This window comes from Triticum urartu, chromosome 7, assembly GCF_003073215.2.
Source record: "Triticum urartu cultivar G1812 chromosome 7, Tu2.1, whole genome shotgun sequence".
Lineage (NCBI taxonomy): Eukaryota > Viridiplantae > Streptophyta > Magnoliopsida > Poales > Poaceae > Triticum > Triticum urartu.
The window spans coordinates 681335551-681354512 of NC_053028.1; positions in this window are offsets into that span (position 1 = coordinate 681335551).

Genomic DNA, 18962 nt, shown 5'->3' on the forward strand with positions numbered 1-18962 from the left:
GATCCATCAACATGGAGCTTCTTCATGCGTTTTATACCGATATGACTTACGTGGCTTGCCACAAGTAGGTGGTACTATCATTACTATCTTTTGGCATGAACATGTGTATCACTACGATCGAGATTCAATAAACCATTCATTTTAGGTGTAAGACCATTGAAGGTATTATTCAAATAAATAGAGTAACTATTATTCTCTTTAAATGAATAACAGTATTGCGATAGACATAATCCAATCATGTCTATGCTCAATGCAAACACCAAATAACAATTATTTAGGTTTAACACCAATCTCGATGGTAGAGGGAGCGTGCGATGCTTGATCATATCAACATTGGAAACACTTCCAACACATATCGTCAGCTCACCTTTAGCTAGTCTCCGTTTAATCCGTAGCTTTTATTTCGAGTTACTAACACTTAGCAACCGAACCGGTATCTAATACCCTGGTGCTACTAGGAGTACTAGTAAAGTACACATTAACACAATGTATATCCAATATACTTCTATCGACAGCCTTCTCATCTACCAAGTATCTAGGGTAATTCTGCTCTAGTGGTGTTCCCCTTATTACAGAAGCACTTAGTCTCGGGTTTGGGTTCAACCTTGGGTTTCTTCACTAGAGCAGCAGCTGAATTGCCGTTTCATGAAGTATCCCTTCTTGCCCTTGCCCTTCTTGAAACTAGTGGTTTCACCAACCATCAACAATTGATGCTCCTTCTTGATTTCTACTTTGGTGTCAAACATCGCGAATATCTCAAGGATCATCATATATGTCCCTGATATATTATAGTTCATCACGAAGCTCTAGCAGCTTGGTGGTAATGACTTCGGAGAAACATCACTATCTTATCTGGAAGATCAACTCCCACTTGATTCAAATGATTGTTGTACTCAGACAATCTGAGCACAAGCTCAACAATTGAGCTTTTCTCCCTTAGTTTGCAGGCTAAGAAAATCGTCGGAGGTCTTATACCTCTTGACGTGGGCACGAGCCTGAAATCCCAATTTCAGCCCTCAAAACATCTCATATGTTTCGCGACGTTTCAAAACGTCTTCGGTGCCTCAACTCTAAACCGTTTAACTGAACTATCACGTAGTTATCAAAATGTATGTCAGATGTTCGCAACATCCACAGACAACGTTCGAGGTTCAGCACACTGAGCGGTGCATTAAGGACATAAGCCTTCTAAGAAGCAATGAGGACAATCCTCAGTTTACGGACCTAGTCCGCATAATTGCTACTATCAACTTTCAACTAAATTTTCTCTAGGAACATATCTAAACAGTAGAACTGAAGCGCGAGCTACGACATAATTTGCAAAAGATTTTTGACTATGTTCAGGATAATTAAGTTCATCTTATGAACTCCCACTCAGATAGACATCCCTCTAGTCATCTAAGTGATTACATGATCCGAGTCAACTAGGCCGTGTCCGATCATCACGTGAGATGGACTAGTCAACATCGGTGAACATCTTCATGTTGATCGTATCTTCTATACGACTCATGCTCGACCTTTCGGTCTCTGTGTTCCGAGGCCATGTCTGTACATGCTAGGCTCGTCAAGTTAACCCTAAGTGTTTCGCGTGTGTAAATCTGTCTTACACCCGTTGTATGTGAACGTTAGAATCTAACACCCGATCATCACGTGGTGCTTCGAAACACGAACTGTCGCAACGGTGCACAGTTAGGGGAGAACACTTCTTGAAATTGTTGTAAGGGATCATCTTATTTACTACCGTCGTTCTAAGCAAATAAGATGTATAAACATGATAAACATCACATGCAATCAAAATAGTGACATGATATGGCCAATATCACTTTGCTCCTTTTGATCTCCATCTTGGGGCTCCATGATCATCATCGTCACCCGCACCAAGCCTAAACTCTCTCGGGAGGGCTTGATCTGGAGTCCGTTCGGGGCTCCAGAAGGGGAATCCGTCGCCATCATCATCATCAACCATCCTCCATCACCAATTTCATGATGCTCACCGCGTGCGTGAGTAATTCCATCGTAGGCTTGTTGGACGGTGATGGGTTGGATGAGATTTATCATGTAATCGAGTTAGTTTTGTTAGGGTTTGATCCCTAGTATCCACTATGTTCTGAGATTGATGTTGCTATGACTTTGCTATGCTTAATGCTTGTCACTAGGGCCCGAGTGCCATGATTTCAGATCTGAACCTATTATGTTTTCATGAATATATGTGAGTTCTTGATCCTATCTTGCAAGTCTATAGTCACCTACTATGTGTTATGATCCGTCGACAAGTGACAATAATCGGGACCACTCCCGGTGATGAAGTAAGTAATACATGACCGTTATGTTGACAACGCAGTCATCACAACATCATATATTATAGAGTGATGCAACATCTCTATAAGAGTCCCTGCCGCTCTGTCAGTGAGACTCGAGACTACATAAGTGCGCAATCTGATTTCCTATTTACAGATAGAACGACTTTACGCATTCAAGTGGCTACCTACATCAACATATGTCACCATTCGAGCCCACATCCTATGTGTGGACCGAGTAAGTCTATCATGAGCATTCAAGCAATTGTGACTCTCCTACATGCTCTATTGATAATACAAGTGTAAAGACGTCCTAATTGTTGTTTGCATGTTTACTATTAAACATGGAGTGCCTGTCTTGATAGTTCTCCCTATCACAAGATTTACGTTTCTTAGACGCCTACGCAAACACGACCCACCACTATACGTGGAATACTGACGGAGCCCATATGCGACAATAAATTATGTTACATGCACAGTCTTCTCATTTTATACGCGAGACCACTGTCCATCGCAGATATTGCACGATATATCCGACTTCGAGAAGTAGAAGTATGACACATAAGACCTACTGGGCGTACATTGATGAACCTGGAGCTAGTTCTCAGTTCCACCCAACCCTAGGTTTATGTTAATGGAAACTTAGTGGCACATGATGTTGTATAGCTCCGGCATACCGGCATAACACTTGCGGTCCTCCATACCGATAAGACGTACGTGTGAAGGAGTTGGTCTCCCAGGGCCTGACCGTTAGCCATCCATCGAATTATACCTGGCTTCTTCCCGCTTATTTACTTTTGCGCGTTAGCCATATCAAGATATACCAGACTAGTACCACTGACAGAAGCAAGCACACATAAACAATTACATGTAACTGAGTACATCGCAGAGCATTCCCTTCATTTAGCGACTAGTGTTCTACTCGTGTTACGCATAGAAACTAAGCATAGACCACATTATTATAGCTCAATATGCACAACATCTTTGGCTTTACGAAACACTTTGCGATACGGCATGATATAGACATGAATATCCCATCTATGAATTGAATTTGCATACCGTGTCACAAGATCGTCTATGGAAGAGTGATCATATACTTGAAGAAACTAAACGAGAGGTTCATGGAGATGGCTCCCACATTTGTCTGATCAATTCAACAATTGTGGGATGAATCAGCTGACTAAAGACGGAAGCGTTAGAGAACGGGTTGATGGGTCGTACTCCGTCGCCGAGCAAATCATCTCGTATCGACCTGCGACTACAACTTGGGTGCTGAATCGAAGACTAATTGGTCAATATGGTCGCTTCCGCGGTTTCAAGCGGGGAGCAAATAACTCTAAAGTCCTTTGAGTCACCGTGGATATTACTATTACTCGCAACTAGCCTGATTTGTCACTTAATGAAGACTGTGCGAAAGAGGAACGACTAAAAGAGAAAAAGAGATGCGCGCTAACGAAATCTCACCGAGAGGGCGCAGAGGTAACAGCAGCACAGACTGCCATCCGCGAGCTCGGCATCGGTGGAAATTCACCTTGCTGTTTTGAGTAATCTTGAGCAGACACGCCTATAGGGCAATCCTCCATTCTCGAGGGGGCGATAACTTCGCCTCGAGAGATATGCTCAACACTACATCATGAAGAGAGAGGGAGAGAGGAGAGCCACCTCTAAGCTATGCATGAGAGTACGCTTGGAACCAAGAGACTGAACTTCTCTAGATACTTGCGCAATATCGTATCTCTTTGGGCAGGCCCAATGCCCGGCTGCTACTCTAAGTTGAATTATCATTGAATGAAGCGAACTTGCTAGGGGCTAAGGGAGAGGAATAGAAAGTAGGAAAGCTGCATTAATGATCGAGAGCCCCCTATCATGAGATGAAGTTCGAACGCACTCCCCCACGCGCTAGGAGAGTGAATTACCTGTTGGGGGCGCGGTAGGCACCGTACTGTATGGAACACACTAGAAGCACCGGCTAGAGAGGACTTCATAGTGCGGTGTCGAAGGAACAAGTAGAGGGGAGTAATATCGTGAAGAAAGAAGGTGAGATGAGGCTAGAGCCTACAAACACAAAATACTAGGGATGTACAGACAAGAAAAGTGATCGACCCACTATCCCATGAGCGGTAGTCGCCTCACTTCTCACCTATCTCTCTGTGGCTTATCTTCTCTTGAGATACCGACAATAGGCGCGATTTATAGTGGAAGAGCTGGTCGCCCTGATGACCATGAGATACACTTACTTAGTGGCAATTCGATTACACTTGCTTAGGCTCAATGGGATAATCAAAACTATGACACACACCTGTTTAGGCCACACCCAATCTTAGTGAGCCCAAATTAAATGAATAGCTCTCACGCCCGGGTGTCACGGTATGGCAGCAAACACTCGACTTAAGTTGGAATTAATATCCTTACAGATCATTCGCGGTCACCACTCCTAAGAGGTGGATTAGCTGAATGACCAGGGTAGTCCTTAATTCTCTTGATCCTGGGTTGGGTGCGTAGTCCCCAGGATATGATTTTATTACTCTAACAATATTTCCCAGCTTCATAAAAAACAAGCTGCTTAAGGGAAAATATAAATATTATTTGCCTGCGAGAGAGTGGAAAAAAGAGGCTCCCTCCCACAAGCTTGGAAGACTCTTTCGGTGAACGGGGACGAATATCACCCAGAGTTACACCTTATATCCGTCATATTTCACCATGATCATAACTATTACTTCTAGAGGAAAAACGCATATATATCTCCGAGATCATCTTATAATGCACCTAACTGATGACCGTCTTCACGAGTATCACCACCTGCAGATTAGCTCCGTTGGCGCACTTGGTTGTGTTTTCAGCGGAAAGGAACACAACCCACAATTTCGGTAAAGCTGAGCAAATTTTATCTAGCAAATATAACTAACTTATCCCCTTTTTAGATAACCCTAAGCAAAGTGAATCAGCACACGCTATACCTTAAGCTCTAGATTCATGACCTGAACCAACCCTCCTAACAACCCGAAGAAAGGGTATTCTATTTCTCAAGCGTGGCTCGTGTACGAGATGAAGACTGGATGACAGAGCATAGGCCACAACACGAAGAAACTACTGAGACTTCTGCAAAAGGTAATCACAGAGATCAATGAAACAAAGTCAGTGGATCTGGATATACCAGATATTTACTCTGGCTCCACCTAAATGTTTGCCAAAGAACATGAACATTGAGTACATCATTCGACACTCTGAAGCGCCTGACTGATGAAGCAAGAGCAACTTTATGATCTTTCAGAGATATATCCCCCGTATCATCAATCCACCGTGTATTGTCTAAAGACAGGTAGCGAAATCTCTCATATACTTATGATTGCCAGAAAGTTGGAAAGCACTATGAACTGTTCTAAGCCCATGCTTGATCATGTAGTTTGATGCACTGTGTATCTGGTTAAGCAAAAAAACTTCAATGCTTACTGTTGTATAAAATTAAACGCTGACAGTGACAATGCTACGATAATGCTTTGACACCCTTAGGGTGATTATAATTGTTCAACTAATGTTATATGGCGAAATTACAAATTATTAGCAAACATGCTCTATGTCCCCTACCGACGCAATAGAAACAAGTACTTAAGAGCACAGAGAAGAATTTGCTCAATTAACTCACTTTGATATACTGTCACCATGAAAGAATGATATTCCGTGAATCACACAAGTTTTATCATCGACTGTAAGGTGGTACAACGTGAATGAACTACGTTGAAATCCAGCTATATTGCGCTGGAGCGCCATATCTCTAAGGTAATTGAGCAAGATTCTCAGAGAAATAATATTGATGCACCTAGTCCTTCTAAAAGGAAGAAAAAGAAAAATGATAAGGACTTTGCATGCTTCTAGTGAACCTGTTCTAGTTATTGACACACCTGAGAATCCCAATGATATTTCTATTTCTGATGCTGAAACACAATCTGGTAATGAACATGAACCTAGTAAAATGTTAATGAATGATGTTCATGTTGATGCTCAACCTAGCAATGATAATGAAGTAGAGATTGAACCTGCTGTTGATCTTGATAACCCACAATCAAAGAATCAACGTTATGATAAGAGAGACTTTGTTGCTAGGAAAGCATCGGTAAAGAAAGAGAACCATGGGTTCAGAAACCCATGCCTTTTCCTCCAAACCATCCAAGAAAAAGGATGATGAGGATTTTGAGCGCTTTGCTGAAATGATTAGACCTATCTGCGTATGCGTTTGCTGATATGCTTAAAATGACTCCTTATGCTATACATGAAAGATATGAATGCCTTAGCTAAATACATGAAGAAATTGTTACTAATAAAAGAAAGATACCGGAAGCTGAGATTTCCACCATGCTTGCTATTATATTTATATGACATTCTTAGAAAGAGAGCGTGTAGCTCTATAACCAAAAACTCTAACAGAACAAATCTCTAGTGCGTAGTATCGCAACTTAATACCGATTATGGGCGATCCCTATTAATATGATGTAAAATTTATGTTAAAATACTTTTATGTGATATTGGAGACGAGTCTGATTAGTTCTTGCTTCACTCATCATCGCATGTTAGTAGTTACCTAGACTCGTGATATTGTAAAAACAGTGAACCAACCCAGCAATAATCGCTGCGATAATAGGTTATGTTTTAGAACTCGATGCAACTAGTATCTAATATGATTCAATTGCTATACTGTCCGGTATTTTGAGGAATGTGCCACATCAGTGGTGGATGCTATGTCAAAACATTTAACTATTAGGCTTCCAAGGAAGCAGTGACTGTGAGCTTATATGTTATTCGCACACATTCCCCTGTATCTGAGTTTCCTATGCACAGAATAGTAAACAGATATCTTAAGTTACAATTTCGTATTGAGATAAACGAATTACAGAGGAAAACAAAGGAAAATAAAAAAAAAAAAAATCAAATTCCTTTATTTATGTGAATACTGCAATCTATGGCGATGATGGCAAACATCATTTCTACTCTCGCACTTACTATAACGATAATTGCGGTCGCTTTCAACAGTCACAACATATGATGTTTACATCTTCCACTTCTTCTGAGAACAACTCAAGTCCATAGTATAAACTTCTATTGGAAAAATTCCATCGATTATTTTTGGAGGTTTTGAATTTCCTCTTCCTACTGTCAAAAGAAATAAGATATGATATTCTTATTGATTGGGGATGTGCATATCCCCGTTGAGGTAACCTAGTGTTATTCGAAAATTCTCCGGTTCCATGTTATTCGGAATGAGTTTGTTAACAAGACTTGATCAACCTTGTTAGTGGATTCCTTTTGATGAGCATGAGATGGATGAATTTAGAAAACACAACTCTCTATACCCTCTTTTTACTTTCTGTTATTTATATTAAATAAAGAAAAAATAGTAATTTCTGTCTGTTTTCTGAATTATCATGCAATAAAAAATACCCTGAAAATAAAAGTTCCAAATGCCCTGAAATTATAATAAATATATTTGATTTCTTGTCTAGAATATTTGAGAATATCTGGCACTAGAACACACAGGGGGAGCAAGCGCCGTCTAGTGGCCACGAGAGGTGGCAAGAGAGGTCTCGCACTCCCTGCCGTACATCCCTTGTCGATGCGCGGCCGGGACCAGGGAGCCTTCCCCTCCGAGCTTCTCTAAGATCCACTGCTGGAACACCACTTAAGCAGCGACATCTCCCTCCTTCCGTCACACAATACCTACACCGAATCGAATAACTACACATACAGCTCAAACCCTGAATGCTTCTACAGACGTTCATAGCATTTGGCTTAGAAGTCTTGTACGGTTGACGAGAGACATCTCTCCCTGCTACAAAACTGCCAAATTCACTAGAGATACTACATCTTTGTGCGATGGATATGCTGGTCCTCATAGATTATGGTGATCTACCTCCAATGGTCCAATTATTCTAATTGTATATCAACGGGTGCTTTATTTCATTGCATATTTCACTTTTGCTCTTAGGTGACCCTGTCTTTGGCGTCAGGGAGAGGACCTTGCCATCTATTCAGAGTATATATAGTGTCAAAGAGGATCTTATCGAGTAGCATACGCAGAGTTCTGGATCTCAAATACTAGGAGTGATCCTGAGAGTACGCCAAGCGTAAGATGCGATCATAAGAAGTGGAGTAATGTGAATTTTTGAGAGCAGGTTTCTCACTTTATTCAAGGTAATTCTCTCAAGTACTATTTCAGAAGAAATATTTAGTGGTATCAAAGGAAGAAGATAGTTTTAGGATATATAAATTGTAATGAGAAATACGCACACAATAGGTTGGTTAATCGTTCAAGCGAAAAGCAAGAGACACAGTCAGGACTTAAACGGTGCAGGCACGCAGGTAGGCGCCACATTTTTTGAGAGGAAAGCCCTGGAGCAAAATCTTAATAGAGAAAAGCGCGTTCGACCAAGAACCACCGAGGGAGAGAGCGCACAAAGATGAGGGGATAGCATGTACTATAGAATGCTTTCACATGTAGATATAAACTTTACATGGATCAGTAGACTAGGATGCAAGGCGAACGAGAGTTCGCGCATATGTTACTGTAATGCTGATCTTTGATAGCTTTAACGTATGGTAAGTGCCGAAGGATACGCCCGCGCGAGTTGAGCCTTGGTACGGTCCTTACGGACCATAAGCTCCCACTCATACATTAATATTAGTCGCTCTTCTAGTGATGGGCAGAGTATTGAATTTTCAGCACATCCGCATCACAAAGAAAAGACTAAAATTAGGTCTCCCAATACAACCATCTGTATGAATCATACTTATGACATAACTGGATCCTAAATATCAGCACACCCTTAGAGTAAGCAATGCATTATAACACTAGAGGTATTATTTGACTTACTCACGACTTGCGCGCTTATGCAATCCCATGTCAAGCCACCTACACACTAAATCGTGGGTCCACGTATAAATGAGCCTATCCTCTTAGGCCAAATAATGGTGAAGTGTTATGTAGTCGACGTTCACATAACACCACTAGAGGAGAGACAACATACATCTCATCAAAATATCGAACGAATACCAAATTCACATGACTACTAATAGCAAGACTTCTCCCATGTCCCGAGGAACAAACGTAACTACTCACAAAGCATATTCATGTTCATAATCAGAGGGGTATTAATATGCATATAGGATCTGAACATATGATCTTCCACCAAATAAACCAACTAGCATCAACTACAAGGAGTAATTAACACTACTAGCAACCTACTAGTACCAATCCCGGACATGGAGACAAGAGTTGGATACAAGAGATGAACTAGGGTTTTGAGAGGAGATGGTGCTAGTGAATATGTTGATGGAGATTTCCCTCTCTTGATGAGAGGAGCGTTGGTGATGACGATGGCGATGATTTCCCCCTCTCGGAGGGAAGTTTCCCCGGCAGAACAGGTCCACCAGAGCCCTACATTTGTTCCGCCAAGGTTCCTCCTTGTGGCGGCGGAGTTTCGTCCGAGGAGATGGCTTATGATTTTTTTCCTCATAGAAAGACTCCATATAGCAGAATATGGCCATCGGAGGGCCACCTGGGTGCCCATGAGGTAGGGGGCGTGCCCCCCACCCTCGTGGGCAGGGTGTGGCCCCCTGGTGAACTTCTTGCGCTCAGTATTTTTTATATATTCTGAAAAAGTCTTCCATGAAGTTTCAGGACCTTTGGAGCTGTGCAGAATAGGTCTCTTATATTTTCTCCTTTTCCAGCCTAGAATCCCAGCTGCCGGCATTCTCCCTCTTTATGTAAACCTTCTAAAATAAGAGAAAATAGGCATAAGTATTGTGACAGAATGTGTAATAATAGTCCATAATGCAATAAATATCGATATAAAAGCATGATGCAAAATGGACGTATCAACTCCCCCAAGCTTAGACCTCGCTTGTCCTCTAGCGAAAGCCGAAATCGAAAAATATGTCCACATGTTTGGAGGTAGAGTTGTCGATAAAATTAAAATTCGGACATGAGGGCATCATGATCATTCTTAGAACAACAACTTACATAATTCTTGTCATATGATTTCTTATGCTAGAGTAATAATTCAATCACAATTTCAAGTATAAATCGTAAACTTCATAGAAAACTATCAAACTATAATCTCAATCATTGGAGCAATTGCAATTTATCATAATATCAGAAAGAGTCAATATATAAGAGCTTTACAGCAGAGTCCACATAACAAAAATCTATCCAGCATAGTCTCTCAGCAATTATGGCCTGAGAGAATCCAGACATTTTAGAGATTTTTCTTCTATAGTAATAGAATGTGGGGGAATCTAGAGATACACAAGCTACGCATAGCAATACGTTGAGTAGGGCGTATAGTGAGATTTCCTTTAAGCCTATGAGGGACCAACAGAGAAAGATAGGGGTTATAGTTTTGCACTCTCCTCATTCGTTTTCCCCACTCATAGTAGGTCTGCAAAGTGGAAATAGGTAAAGGTCGACATGAAAGCTATAATACACTTCATGTGTGTCCCTTGAACCATTCTAAGTAATCATCCTCCACAGAAGTGTTTAGTCCTAATATTATGAATTAGACACAGAGTATAAACTTTTCGGAAGAGCGAGTAGCTATTGTGTTCTCAGCGATAACATAATAGGCGATATAAAATAATGATAAAAAGGAAGGGATGATATTGAAGTCTAGCGGCAGAATTGTCTATCCGTGGCAATTTATTATGCAAGGACCCTGATGGAGGTAAGCTAGATTTTTAACTATTGAGGGTATAGGCCTTCTCGCAGAAGAGGAGCAGAGGGTTGTCAATGCGGCGTATTTGATGATTGAGTTTGCCCTCTGTGTCAATCTAGAAATTAACTAAGATGAGACCATACACGATATTCAACTCATCTGGATTATTTGTTGAGAGCGGCAACCGATCGACTTTGTCACCTTACACCAGTACCTTATCTATGCGAGACTAGATTTTTGCAGAGTCTGACGACACCTATTCTACATCTGTATCTAGTCTCCCATACTCCAAACCTATCTCCTGCTTTCTTGACTTTCCAGGCAAAGCAGTATCAGATATGTTATTATAACACAGGTGAGTATGCACGCGGCACACATCTATAAATAAGAGAGGTAGCGTACACAGTAATGCCGTACGGTCAGCGAACAGCCGAGGTGTTTTAGCTCGTCACGAGCTAAGTAGCTGACCTCAATGGATAAACTTACTTGAAGGATTATACTTCAGTCACACATACCCATAGGTAGGTATGGTGGCAATCTCTCATATGCACTGGCATTGAGGATACGTGGTTATTCGCTCTAGAGAAGGCGCTATGTGTCGGAGTGGCCATGAGACACAACTCTATAGTAGACAATACTGCACTACTTATCGCGATCGATGAGAAAGTATTTGGGTTATCTATCTGCACCAAGGGGAAAGGCAATGATCAACCCATGACAGTTGGAACATTCATTGGTCATCATCACACATATAAATTATGTACCTCAACGATTCAGTTATGCTAGAGTAAACTGATCGAGAGCGCATTGACCACACACTTGAGCCCAATTTTCATATATATCACCAAGTAAGTTAGTTTTCCTTTTATGCATTCCGCTTCATACTTTCGTTTTGATTCTTGATAAACCTTAAGAACAAAACCAAAAAGAATTCATAAGTTGTAACTTTTTAGTTTTTATATTATTTGATTAGCTCTCACCACATATACACTTAATAGATAAGTTATCGTTAAGATAGTAATTTATATGTAAACCTCTATAACTAATCACTTTATTCTGAGAACCAAAATATATCGCATTATTGAGATTTCGTCAACCATTGCTATCGCTTGAACAACTATGTTTGTGCAACATAACGCTCATATCCCGATGCGTAATATTATATATCTAGTTTTTTTATTCTTTTTGACTTGTATACCTATTACGGCGCGCACGATATATGAGTCATAGAAATTGAGCACATACTCACGATATTGGAGATGTTATACAGTGTTCTTCATTACTTTACTCGTCTATTCTTTTTATTTATTCAATGATTAGGATCAGCGACAAAAGAGACCATAATTTACCTTAGTCTTCAACTGATCGAACTGAATGCTTGCCAGATTCAACTCAAACTCCAAATTGCATCTGTAGTCATATATAAGTAGCGTCTAACAGTAACTTCACTGATATTACACCACTAAGAGGGGTTTAGAGCAAAACTCAAAACAGTACGTCATGCAAGTGGACCATAGCAAATAAATTATATTTCTAGACTGTTTATATGATAGAATCATTAGTATAGTAGATTAGAGAACAAGCCTGGTATCGAACTCAGACCAAGTGCATATCGCATAACGTTATTTGATAGAAATTATATAATCTAGGTCATTAAATTCCTGATACAAAAGTGATAATGCGAGGGCTAGTTGAGGAATAACGAAACAGATTTGCACATCTGATAATTAGAGAATTATGTTGCTTATCGCCAATGCTTAATTATCTAAGAGCTTATAATGGTTTACCGTTGCGTCAACAATGCTATTAAGAGATGGTGTCGACTCGTGCTACTGCATAAAGGGCGTTTATGGCCAGTATCTATTGTCAAGGGCGAGTATGTCGCACATAGCGCGGCATTTGACTTGGCACGTATGAATTTTAACTTCGCCAATTCTGTTATCGAGAGAGGGATCGAGTAGAAATTCGAGACATGATAGTCACTCCTCACTCTGACGATGATGATTGTCTTGGTGCATTACACTCATGCCAGTACATTCTCCACTTTCGCCATTCGGGACTTATGGATCTTGATGCTTATTTTTTATATCGAGTCTACATTATATCCTTTCGAGTTTCCCCTAATACACAACCAGAAACGTCGTCTTGCTCCCTGCGCTCATCCTCAGCAATAGTGGGTCCTCGGCATACGCTGCGAGTACATTCCGAGTGTATTCTATTGCTAGCTCTTCACTTTCAAATACTCAGCGGAGGAAAAACAGAGATATCTGAAAGCGCATATTCGAGAAGTTACCAATAAGAGTACCCAAAAGTTTATATACACACATGAGCCGGCAAATATAGCCCGACGTACTCCTATTGATATAGTTCCACGTATCCTACCTCACAATTCGTCGAATTCAAGTACAAGCTGGTTAGTATGCGCAAATGCCACTTTCTCTTAAGCATCCTCTTCCAAAGAATATGAGATCCCTATGCTTTGCTAATTCCATTCAAAAAATGTCGTAACCTCCAACCATTCACATATCTTCTTCATCTGTGCTGGAATGTTATACAGTAGGGCATCCATCATGCATAATTACGGAGTTTATATGCACTCATTCGTTCCGTCATATTCCTGTTTCAATATTCTCTGAGGAGTCAACTTCAGAGATCCGCTGCGGGAGAGAGTTGGGGGATTTCCCGGTCAGAGGGATTTGTAGTCAAATCAATGCACCACGGACTCGTCAGCGATCTTGATTTTGAGAGTAAACATTAGGATCTTGTCTCTCCGAAAAATATTTCTATTCTTAAATAAATTAGAGGACGAAATATGACTTCTCCCATACAATAATAGCTAAATGAGAATCATCGGATGATAGACACAAATATGTGACAAAGATCATCTAGTTCATAATTTTGAAGTCTATTTCTGATAGGAACTTATAAATTAATGCAAAGGAGAATAAATTTGTGCTGAAACAGTTTTTAAAAATTCATTTTAGGGCAAGAAAAATGTTCATCTTGTTCTAAATATATTTAGACGCAGAAGTACTATATAGCTCTTAGTTTCATTTTCAGCGGAGTGTAGATTAATTATTAATTGATATTCTTATGGTAATCCACTTCAAAATTACGTATCTGTTGGTGTAGAGGAATTATTTACAAAAAACTACCCGCACCGACAGGCCAAACCCAGCCGGGCCGCCGGCCCAATCGCCGCCGCCCGCCTTCGCGCGCTGAGCGCCGCCGACTCGGACAAGAGTCCGAGCCGGACTCCTCCTCCGCGCCTTGCCCCCTCCCCCAAGCCGCCCCGATGCCTCAACCGAGGTAGGGGGCCCGCGCCTAGGAGGGTAGGGGCACGCCCTCCATCCCCCTACAAATATATCACCCGCTTGCTTGGACGACCCCGTGTCCTCCTCCGGCGCGCCCTGCTCCCTTATCTTTTTCCTACACACACCTATCTCCAAAGCACACGAAATAGCGCTCTTAGAAACACTGTCTGTTAGGCAACTGTTTTGGAGCTCCGATTCTACTTACGTAACCACCTCCACCATACCTATTCGGAGTCTGAAAACGTTCCGGAAAGTGTCCATTATGTATTCCTCCGGGGTTACGGTTTCAATAACATTGGTTTCAACATTTATGGGATTACCTGAGATATAATGTTTGATTCTTTGACCGTTCACCACCTTCGGATTTGTGCCTTCGAAGTTGTTGATTTTTATGGCACCGGAACGATAGACCTCCTCGATAACGTAAGGACCTTCCCATTTAGAGAGAAGTTTTCCTGCAAAAAATCTTAAACGAGAGTTGTATAGCAATACATAATCACCTACATTAAACTCACACTTTTGTATCCTTTTATCATGCCATCTTTTAACTTTTTCTTTAAACAACTTGGCATTTTCGTAGGCTTGGGTTCTCCATTCATCGAGTGAGCTAATATCAAATAACCTCTTCTCACCGGCAAGTTTAAAATCATAATTGAGCTCTTTAATAGCCCAATATGCCTTGTGTTCTAGTTCGAGAGGTAAGTGACATGCTTTTCCATAAACCATTTTATACGGAGACATACCCATAGGATTTTTATATGCAGTTCTATAGGCCCATAATGCATCATCAAGTTTCTTGGACCAATTCTTTCTAGATCTATTAACAGTCTTTTGCAAAATTAATTTGAGCTCTCTATTACTCAATTCTACTTGACCACTAGACTGAGGGTGATAAGGGGATGCAATTCTATGATTAACATCATACTTAGCAAGTATTTTACGGAAAGCACCATGAATAAAATGTGAACCACCAAATATCTAGGGACTGGCCAAACCTCGCCGGAGGTACCGCCGACCCGAGCCGCCAGTTTTTTTTAAACGTTCGGTTTTTTTTTAGAAACCCTAGTTCATTTTTTTATCGGTTCGCCGGTTTTTCTTGGTTCTTCTATTTAGCGGACGTTCGTCCGTACGTTCGTTTTAATGAACGTTTTCGCCCGTTAGTTACAGCTAACGAACGCTCGTTCGTTAGTCTGTTCGTCAGTTTTCTTTTATCGGATTATCTGCGATTATTTTCGATCGTGATTTCTGATCCGATCTTAGTTTCTGTTTATCTTTTCGCTCGTTAGTCGGAATCAGGCGATTCAAGCGCCTAGATCTTCGTCTCGAGACCCTCTTTCTGTTTAACCAACTTGCACAAGTTTTTGCTACTGTAAAATTTGACCTAGTCAGATTAGTAAACGGATCTTGTTTCTTTCGCCGTTTGAGTTTCGTTGCTCCGTTTGATTTGATTCTTTTTGCGTACCGGAGTTCTTAAGTTGAACTTTCTGGTCAACCTCTCTTATTTGAGTTTTGCTTGTGCATTTGCTTGTTGCTTATGTATGTTATTGTTGTTTGCGATAGAACCCGGAGTGCGAAGCGTGTTACTACGAGTCTCTAGGTTTGCGGATCGTCAGCAAGGCAAGTAACACATTGATCATACTCTTTTCATACCCAGTTTTTATGCATTAGTTCCAATCCTCAAACATTGCATGATTAGGATGTCATTAACTTGTGGGTTGGGAAGTAGTTGTTGAGGTAGAACCTATTGCCCTGTTACTATCAAACCCTTGGGAGTTACTTCTACGCGTTGCTTATATTGCTATGCTATGTACTCGTAGACGTGGTTTGGGTTTGAGTGAAATCCATGACAGATGTGAGATTGTTAATTAATGGTTCAACTTAAGGTGGCAACTTAAATTAACATCTGGGTGGATTGAGGCACCTGGTGGAACCCAGTGTTGTCTTTTTTTGGAAATCCCGGGGTACCCGTGTGATCTTCCTATGGACCGCCACCCAGGCTCAAAGGGAACTGAGATGATTCATGCTAGAAACTTCCGTGTGCAGCCACAAGCTATTATGGGCTCTAGCATAGTTGAGTAAGTTACGTGAAGCTCTTGAAGAGGTAGATCAGCAGGTAGTGGGTTTTGTAGGTTTGGTATGGTCTACCCGGAGTAGAGAGTTAATGTTTCTGAAAGACTGTGTCTCGGTCATCCGTTTCTCAAACACCATGTAGTGCGAGAAATCCAACGGAGGCGATCGGGTCTTGTGGGGAAAAGTGCGCAAACCTCTGCAGAGTGTACAATCTAATCATGGTTAGCCGTGTCCCCGGTTATGGACAAATTTGAGTATCTAGTACTTGGGTTATCACATGTATCTCATCACTTTTAATTAATATTGTTGGGTTGTTAACTACTTTAATTTGGGATTGAGTTGGGGTTACCTTCTCAATATTGTTCAACCACCATGATAGTTAAATTAAAATCTATTCCTTTGTTGTAGGGAAAAATTGGCTTTTCGCAAAACTATAACCATAGAGCTTTCCACCAGCCAAATATGCATGTAGTGATAGCATTATTCTGTTCTTGCTCTACTGTGTTACTTTGCCAGCATATTCCATGTGCTGACCCGTTTTCGGGCTGCAACGTATTATGTTGCAGACTTTTCAGACGAGGAGTAAGGTTCGTTAGGTCGTTGCCGTGCAGCTCAGCTATGCCGTTGGAGTTGATGGACTCACTTTATCTTCCAAGCCTTCCGCTGTTATCGCATTAGATGGCCTTAAGCCATATTATTGTAATAAGTTCTCTTTGAGACTTTTCGATGTAATAAGTGTGTGATTGCTACTCTGTTATAAATCCTTCGAGTACTGTGTGTGTCAGCATTACCGATCCAGGGATGACACTGAAGCACAGAGACTTGACCATCTGAGGTCGGGTCGCTACAAGATGGTATCAGAGCACACGCTGAGTGTAGGACACGACCACTAAGATAAACCTAGGTCACACTTCTCTACTCATTTCTGACTCCTCTCCATTTTCTACTCTTTAGGATGACGGAGATGAAGAACAAGTTTGCACAACCGGATGAAGACACACCTTTTGGACGCCACTTGAAGGAAGTCACTAGGTACTTGAACATTGGAATACCAAGCTTCACCGGGACGTACAACGCCACTTTACCAAGAAGGAGCGCTGGATGATTCAAGTACAAGTTCCAGGAAGGACGTTCTCGCCAACCTCTAAACCCATAGAATTTTCCTTCGACGCACCAACCTGGAGTTTAGGAAAGAGTATGGCAGCTCACATCACCATGGGACGCATTGGAGAAGTGTATCACAGGGATCTCCAAGGACACTATCTACCAAATATGTGGGCGCCGAGACGAGCAATGGGAAGATCAGCACTAAGAAGGATAGATCCATTGCAGCTTTCATCCAGGAGTTAAACCAGCACATTCGACGTCAGGAGAACCAGATGTGTGCGGACATGATGGACTTGAAGAAGGCGAAGACTAGGATCATCGAGCTGGAGGAAGAACTCAAGTTTACACGCGATGGATATGAGGAGGAAATCAAGACACTACTGGAGAAGAATGACGACCTAGTTAAGAAGATCGGAGTATTCATGGGAGACCCCACACCAGTAGAAGAAGACGAAGAACCCAAGGAGATTGCCCCGAGGACTACATCATCATCGACGACACCGATTCAGATCCTAGTGAGGATGACTTTGAAGACGAAGCTGGAGCAGACATCATGGAGTCTTCCACCGATCAAAATTTCTAGATGACCACCATATATTAGTAGTATTTCCCCCATGTAATAGTAGTAGTTGAGCACTTTTGCGATAGTTCTAGACCGCTTGTATGCCCTTGCTTGATTGATTGAGTGAAATGATTGTGTTTGTCTCATGTGCATATGGGTAGTGCTTTCTCATTAGACCCCTTTTCTATTCTGATCTCTTCCATCTAAACCCATCAGATGCCTCCGAGACGTGACACCGGTTTCTTCCCACCGGAGCTCACCCAGTTGATCCAGCAGCAGAATCCTTGATGCATTGTTAGTTCAGAACCAAGGCAACAACAACAACAACAACAACAACAACAACAACAACAACAACAACAACAACACCACAACACCCACCACCAGTTGACAACCTAGCCCGTTTTCTGAGGTTACAGCCGCCGGTGTTTTCCAGTAGCACCGAGCCTATAGTTGCTGATGATTGGCTATGCCGTATTGGAAGGGAGTTGACCACCGCAGGTTGCACAGATGCTGAGAAGGTGCGCTTTGCCGCACATCAATTGGATGGACCAGCCTCATGGTGGGAGAATTACACAGCCACTTTTCCTATAGCCAATGTCACTTGGGACCAGTTTCAGCAAGCTTTCCGCACAGCCCATGTCTCAACTGGAGCTATGCAGATGAAGAAGCGGGAGTTCCGCAACCTACGCCAGGGGAACCGTACTGTGGCTCAGTACGTGGATGAGTTTAGCAAGTTATCTCGCTATGCCCCTGATGATGTGGCCACAGATGCCGCGAAGCAGGAGAAGTTTATGGAAGGGCTGAATGATGAGATGAGCATGCAGTTGATGGTAGCAACCTTCAACAACTACCAGGAGTTGGTAGATAAGGCTCTTATGATTGAAGGGAAGCAGCAGCAGATTGAGACAAT